This window comes from Leuciscus leuciscus (assembly GCF_965113295.1).
Source record: "Leuciscus leuciscus genome assembly, chromosome: 7".
In the NCBI taxonomy this organism is placed as follows: domain Eukaryota; kingdom Metazoa; phylum Chordata; class Actinopteri; order Cypriniformes; family Leuciscidae; genus Leuciscus; species Leuciscus leuciscus.
In genome coordinates this window covers 1,561,304-1,568,798 of record NC_138731.1, presented here as the reverse complement: position 1 = coordinate 1,568,798, position 7,495 = coordinate 1,561,304, and the positions used below count along the sequence as shown (strand labels likewise).

The following is a 7,495-nucleotide window of genomic DNA, read 5'->3' as shown; positions in this document are numbered from 1 at the left end:
TAAGAATTTTAATTTTATTTTTTGGGGAAATAAATAAAATAAATCAATACTTTTATTCATCAAGGATGAGTTAAACTGATCAAAAGTTACAGTAAAGACATTTATAATGTTAGAAAATATTATATTTTAAATAAATGCTTTTAAAAATTGTACACAACTGTTTTCAACATTGATAATAATAATGAATGTTTTTTGAGCATCAAATCATCATATCAGAATGATTTCTGAAGGATCATGTGACACTGAAGACTGGAGTAATGATGCTGAAAACTCAGCTTTGATCACAGGAATAAATTACACTTTAAAATATATTAAAATAGAAAACAGTCATTTTAAATTGTCATAATATTTCACAATAATACTGTTTTGTTTTATTGTTTTTTATCAAATAAATGCAGCCTTGGTGAGCAGAAGAGACTTCTTTTAAAAACATAAAAAATCTTACCGAACTAAAACTTTTGACCAGTAGTGTGTATATATATATATATATATATATATATATATATATATATATATATATATATATATATATAATACTATTTTTGTCAAAAATAAAGTCATCAACTAAGATGTTGCTGTTCCAATGTTGGCTATATTCAAACTAATGAATACATATGATAAAATGTAGGGCTATAATCTTTTTTTTTTACAAAGAAAGAGTACATTTGAAATATTGTTGAAATTGTAATTATTGTTGTAATTGTAACCTTTTTAATAAAATAGCAAAACATATTTACAAGATAGATGTAAGCAAAATCTTAAATGGTCAATATAAGTCTTCTTCTAAATATATCTTTTGTCCTTGCATTCATTCTTGGCTCAGTGAGTGTCACACCTGAATGAATGGCTCATTATGGAAGTCATTACGCATAATGGGTGGGACATTGTATTCTCAGGTGTAAACTACTCCCCCTTTACGCCCCCCTCGCATATTGGCTTTCAAAGCAAAACCTGTTTTACACAATTTAAATCAATGTATTGTTTTATTGTGAACGATAAAGCAAGACTATTTTCACATAATTTTGAAGCCAGAACTCGAAGCGACAACATCCATTAGTCAAAAGTCTTATTGAAGCATATTTAGTATGAGTTTTGTGGCCTTATTTCAGCAACTTTCATTTTAATTTTTTTCAATAACCACGCATAAACATTATTCTCTTAAAAATACAAACATCTACATACATGTTCCTCACATATTATGGTAGCCCTGTTTGTGCTATATAGAGTGAATTTACACCTTTGCCATTATCATGTTTATAAATAACTGAAAAAAGCACAAATGTCAGAGCATGTCAAAACATCCCAAGGGCCCCAAAAACACATCAGACCCCAGAGGGTTAAACATTGGCACCTCTTTTAGTTTTTTCTGAATTGTTCTATTTTCTTCTTCGGACTGTTTCTTTCTTCTCTTAATTTTTTCTTCCCCTCCACATGTTGCTTACAAACACATTCCATAAATTAGTCAATAATGATGAGAAATAGATATCATGGAATAGCAGGGGGAAACAGTGAGCAGCCATCAACTGTGTTACTAAATGTTTTCTCCATCTCTGGCGTTCATTCTGCAGGTATTTCTCCCTTTTTTCAGGATCAGCTTTTAAACATGCACAATACTGCCTCTGCCTTTCTGCCGCTGTTGTCGGTGCCATCAAACGCTCCAGTGTTGGGGTAGTTACTCAAAAAAAGTAATTAGTTACTAGTTACTAGTTACTTCTGTAAATTGTAATGAGATTACTTTACTAGTTACTGCATTTGAAAAGTAACTTCACTACTTATTACTTTACTTTCCCATTTCTTAATTTACCCTGTAGATACGGACAAAAATCATAGCCCTATCATCACTTAGCCTGTCCGCATAGTGTTTATAAATGTAGCCTAAACAAAATGGCATGTAAAAGCATATGAAAGAACAATATCCATGTCTGCACAAAGAAATATGCCTCACTGTAAAATCCACAAACAACAGGATAAAGGACAAATGTCTGCGGTGGTAGACACATAATCAGGGCTGGACTGGGACAAAAAAAAAATCGGCCCTGGCATTTTGGCCATAATAATAATAGCACACTAATATACATATATTGTAAAACAAATGCACTGAAAAATAAAGGAAACTTTTATAATTAGTTTTGTACTAATTTCTATACTTGAAAGAGATTTAAGCACATGATCTTTTATTTTGATGGAAAACATGGTTTACAAACGCATCTCATAAAATTTATAGTAAATTACGGTAATCGTCAACTATGCAGATGTGGAAATAATGTGTTACTGGGTAATGGGTTCCTACACTCATGATAGCCTAAGTGTTTTGAAAGTAACTGTTCGTTCTGCTTACCGCAGGCTCTACACTTTCTCATCTCTGTCCTGATCCTCCTCCTCACTATCCTCCTCATCAGCCACAGGAGCTGATGAAGGTCCTGCTGCTGCAGAAAACATTTTGACACATTTTACAGCGTCTGCTTGAAGGGCCTGTGTCTATTTTTCACGCTAATTTTCTCTGCACATTCCTTGCGTTTCTTCTCCATCTCTCAGACTATTTTGACAGATACACACTGACACACTGCACGCTCGCTCAAAGCCCAAAGGGGGAGGTGTTTAAAGATGTGATTGGACCAGCCCAGTGTCAATCAAGAAAAGATCCAATGGGCCAAGGTGTTTCATGGGCCGGTCAGCTATCAGAAAAAAAAAAAAAAAAAAAAAACTGACGAAGACTTTTTTAACTAATGCATTACACCGGCACGCACTTACTTAACCCAGCGCCGCCAATTAAGCAAAACGAATGGGCCGCCGATGTACGAGTTTTATGGTCCGTAAAAAATTTAAAAAAAAAGATTTTTTTTGGTGTTGAGATGTCGACCCAAAAGGCACGTCAGCCCACTGGGAATCTCCCGGTAATCCCGATGGCCAGTACTTGCTGCCTGAGCATATAAAGTGCATTTTACGCGAATATTTTTGTCCTTTCGAGCAATAAACTGAAAGTAATGTGAATATCGCCACTGGCCGAAACCCCCCTGTCTCCGTCTCCGTCTCCATTTCCCGCTCCCCTTCGCACCAGCAGCTACGTCACTCAAATCGATCTCTATGACAACGGTGCAAGCGCGCGCGCGCACACACACACACACACACACACACACACACACACAAACACAGACAGACAGACATGCACGCAGCACAAACAGATCAGAGCTTTACACGCAGGCAAACACGACTTGGGTAACGCAGGAAAGCGCGTTCCTATAGTCTAGTAAAGTAGTGTAGTTACCGATATTTTTAGTGTAATGCGTTACTATATTTCGTTACCCAAAAAAGTAATATCGTTACTGTAATCCGTTACTTTGTAACTCGTTACCCCCAACACTGAAAGGCTCATAGATGTCTGTAGATGTTTAAATTGATATCATTAAAATCAAACATTCTTTCAGAGCAATTTACTCAACACTGAAATTGTGAAAATCTAGGCAGTAATATAATAATTCATTTAAATTACTGGATAACTTCAGAACCAAAGTGTTAAAGGGATACTTTACCGTTTTTTCATATTAAACTATGTTATTCCCTTAACTAAGACGAGTTGATACATACCTCTCTCGTCTCAGTGCGTGCACTAAATCCCTCTGTCTTGCGGCGAAACTTTGTTAGCCCAGTTCATTTAATATGGGCCAAGCAGAGAAGCTACCAAACACCTCCACGTTTTCCCTATTTAAATACAGTTACTCGCGAAGTGTAACTCGACCTAGAACGGTGACACAAAACAAAACGTTGCGCTTTTCTAAGCGTGTAAAATGGATAACTATTTTGTATGGCGGAATACCATAGCAAGTGCTTGTAAGCACTTCGACTTGGCGCAGTAATATCTTCACTAGAGGGAGCGGGGGCCGGTGAGAGGATTTTTCACGAGTGAAGATATTACTGCGCCAAGTCGAAGTGCTTACAAGCACTTGCTATGGTATTCCGCCATACAAAATAGTTATCCATTTTACACGCTTAGAAAAGCGCAACGTTTTGTTTTGTGTCACCGTTCTAGGTCGAGTTACACTTCGCGAGTAACTGTATTTAAATAGGGAAAACGTGGAGGTGTTTGGTAGCTTCTCTGCTTGGCCCATATTAAATGAACTGGGCTAACAAAGTTTCGCCGCAAGACAGAGGGATTTAGTGCACGCACTGAGACGAGAGAGGTATGTATCAACTCGTCTTAGTTAAGGGAATAACATAGTTTAATATGAAAAAACGGTAAAGTATCCCTTTAAAAGCTCAACCCCATCACAATCTCACAAACCCGTTGTGATCAAATAAGTAACAGTGGTTGAGTGTGACTGGCTTGTGATTTGTTACTCAAAATGGCCACTGCTCTACATGTAGTGAATAACAGGAGAGCACATGGCATGCATGATATTAAGAAATCATGTAGATTGTTAAAATAACAAAGATCATTTTTTACAAGTCATAGTTTTCCATCTTTGTTTGATGTAATGGGGTTGAGTCGTTGAGCTTGACAACCACAATATCACAATATATAAATAAGTTAAAGTTATAAAAGAAGGTGGTGACTTGCCTGTGTCTGCACACTTTAGGCTTGTTCGACTTCATGCAGCTCTGCGCTGACCTATCGGCGGCTGACTTGAAGCAGTGCATGCCGGTTAGAAATTTTGTCCGACTTGATACAGCGCCGACGCCACATGACTGTGACGTATGCCATCAAAGTACCGCGAGAGCAATTCGAGAGTAGCCGGAGAACTCAGCCAGCGCAGCTTCTCAAGAGCGGCTGCACTGGGCTGCACGTGGGCTGATGACGACACAGCTGTCCCACGATTGGCTGGATTCACCGCATGACAACGATCACGTGTGTTTCGTGTTTATTCGAACACCTTTAGTTCCTCTAAAGCTCACAAATCAGTTTATTATAACAGTGAACGGTAACGCTTTAGATTACAGCCCGGAAAGTACTGCGTAATTAAAATGAAATTACAGTGTAACTTTCGGTAATTACAGTGTACCTATAAAGTACTTACTTGTAAGTATAGGGGAATAATATGTAAAGTTTTGGGAATAAAGGGGTAACAACCAGGAAAATAACAAATTATTTAGGCAAATTATTTAGACTAAGTATTCCATGTAGTTACAGGGTAAGTATGACATTGCGGGCTGTAAATTAAAGTGGTGCTTCTTACCCTCTTGTTTCATGTAGTTACAGGTTAAGTATGACATTGCGGGCTGTAAATTAAAGTGGTGCTTCTTACCCTCTTGTTTCATGTAGTTACGGGGTAAGTGTGACATTGCGGGCTGTAAATTAAAGTGGTGCTTCTTACCCTCTTGTTTCATGTAGTTACAGGGTAAGTATGACATTGCGGGCTGTAAATTAAAGTGGTGCTTCTTACCCTCTTGTTTCATGTAGTTACAGGGTAAGTGTGACATTGCGGGCTGTAAATTAAAGTGGTGCTTCTTACCCTCTTGTTCCATGTAGTTACGGGGTAAGTGTGACATTGCGGGCTGTAAATTAAAGTGGTGCTTCTTACCCTCTTGTTTCATGTAGTTACAGGGTAAGTACAATAAAAACACATGTACACACACACAATTTGATATCACTCGGAAAACTTTATTTAAAAAAACCCCCAACTTATTTCAAAACGGATTTACAGCACTTTCGCTTGCTTGGTTTCCTCCTCCTCTTGTTCCTCTTCTTTTTCTTTCTTTCCACTGATGAATCTTAAGAAGGAATCCCATGACATGTCTCTTGCTATTCTGTATTATGTGTTAAAAGAAAATAGCCTACAGTAGGCTACAGAAATGTCCTCACCATTTACTCATCTTTTACCCTGATGTCATCCGAGATGTATACAAATTTCCTTCTTCAGATTAACACTAACAAAAGGTTTTAGAAAAATAAATAATCTCTGTAAATGCATATAATGCAAGCTCATGTGTTCCTAAAAGTTGACAACAGCACATACAACAATAACTACAGTAATCCATACGACCCCAGTGGATGAATCAATGTCTTCTGAAGTGAAACGATAAGCGTTTGTAAGAAAAATACCAAATATTTTACATTTTTAAACTGTAGACTATCGCTTCCGACCAACTGTCACCTGCGCGTTCATGAGAGGGTTGAGTACGTTTACGCTTGACAATTTAAAGCGTGACGTAAGCGCACCGAAAAACCGAATGTCGAATTTTTTTTTTTTTATGTTTTCATTATTGCTTACAACAAAATACAAACAATAACAGATAATAATAATAATGAAAAACAAACCATGCAGAAGAACAGACACCAGTTCTCGCGCGAGTTTCACATCAAACTCCCGTGAGAATGCAATGAACGCTTAAAGCTTCAGCAAACGCGAAGCCATTCAAGCCGACTCTCATGCACTCGCTGGTGACAGTTGGTCGGTAGCGAAAAGATGAGTAAATTATGAGAACATTTCTGGGTGTACTGTATTTTCTTTTAATACATAATACAGAATAGAAAAAGACTCCTTCTTAAGATTAGGCTAATCAGTGGAACGATAGAAAAAGAAGAGGAGGACCAAGAGGGACAAAAAAGGACAAAACATGCTACTTTCTGTCAGGACTTTAGTATTTGAAATGAAAAGTTGATTTTTTAAAAATAATAAAGAATAAGTGTAATATGTTGTAAATCTGTTTTGAAATAAGTTGTTTTTCAAATAAAGGTTTTCCAAGTGATGTCAGATTGTGTGTGTACATGTGTTTTTATTGTACTTACCCTGTAACTACATGAAACAAGAGGGTAAGAAGCACCACTTTAATTTACAGCCCGCAATGTCACACTTACCCTGTAACTACATGAAACAAGAGTATATTTTCCTAGCATTTAAAAAAAAAAAGTTACAATAGTTTTACTTACCTTGAAACTTAATCAGTGCACCTTTGCAATAATAACATATTAGCCTACTTTATAAATGCACTGATGTACCCCGCAATTTAAAAAAAGCCTTTATGTATTTTTATACACTATTATTACAAAAAGGTGCAGTGTATGTAGCCTACTCGCTAAATTGCTCCCAAAAGTAAGATTCTAAAATACTTAAATAATCTAAATAATTTGCCTAAATAATTTGTTATTTTCCTGGTTGTTACCCCTTTATTCACAAAACTTTACATATTATTCCCCTATACTTACACTTATGTACTTTATAGGTACACTGTAATTACCGAAAGTTACACTGTAATTTCGTTTTAATTACGCAGTATTTTCCTGGTTGTTACACCTTTATTCCCAAGACTTTACATATTGTTCCCCTATACTTACACGTAAGTACTTTATAGGTACACTTTAATTACCGAAAGTTATACTGTACTTTCATTTTAATTACGCAGTACTTTCCGGGCTGTAATCTAAAGCGTTACCCAGTGAACACTCTTTTCATGTCGTTGTCATGTTATATTGTGTCATGTTTATCAAATTAAAACTGCTTAAAAAACGTAGACTCCACTTCGTTGATAGTAGCTTATGTTGAACTTTATTCTTGTTCAA

At 36.5% G+C, this 7,495-nt stretch overlaps 1 long non-coding RNA gene across 1 annotated transcript; it reads left to right on the top strand.

Moving 5' to 3' along the window:
- Positions 1 to 4,919: 4,919 nt before the first annotated feature.
- Positions 4,920 to 5,705, top strand: LOC309502213. Its single transcript, XR_014207198.1, has 2 exons — positions 4,920 to 5,184; positions 5,402 to 5,705. It is a non-coding gene; the product is annotated as an uncharacterized lncRNA (long non-coding RNA).
- The last annotated feature ends 1,790 nt before the right edge of the window (positions 5,706 to 7,495 follow it).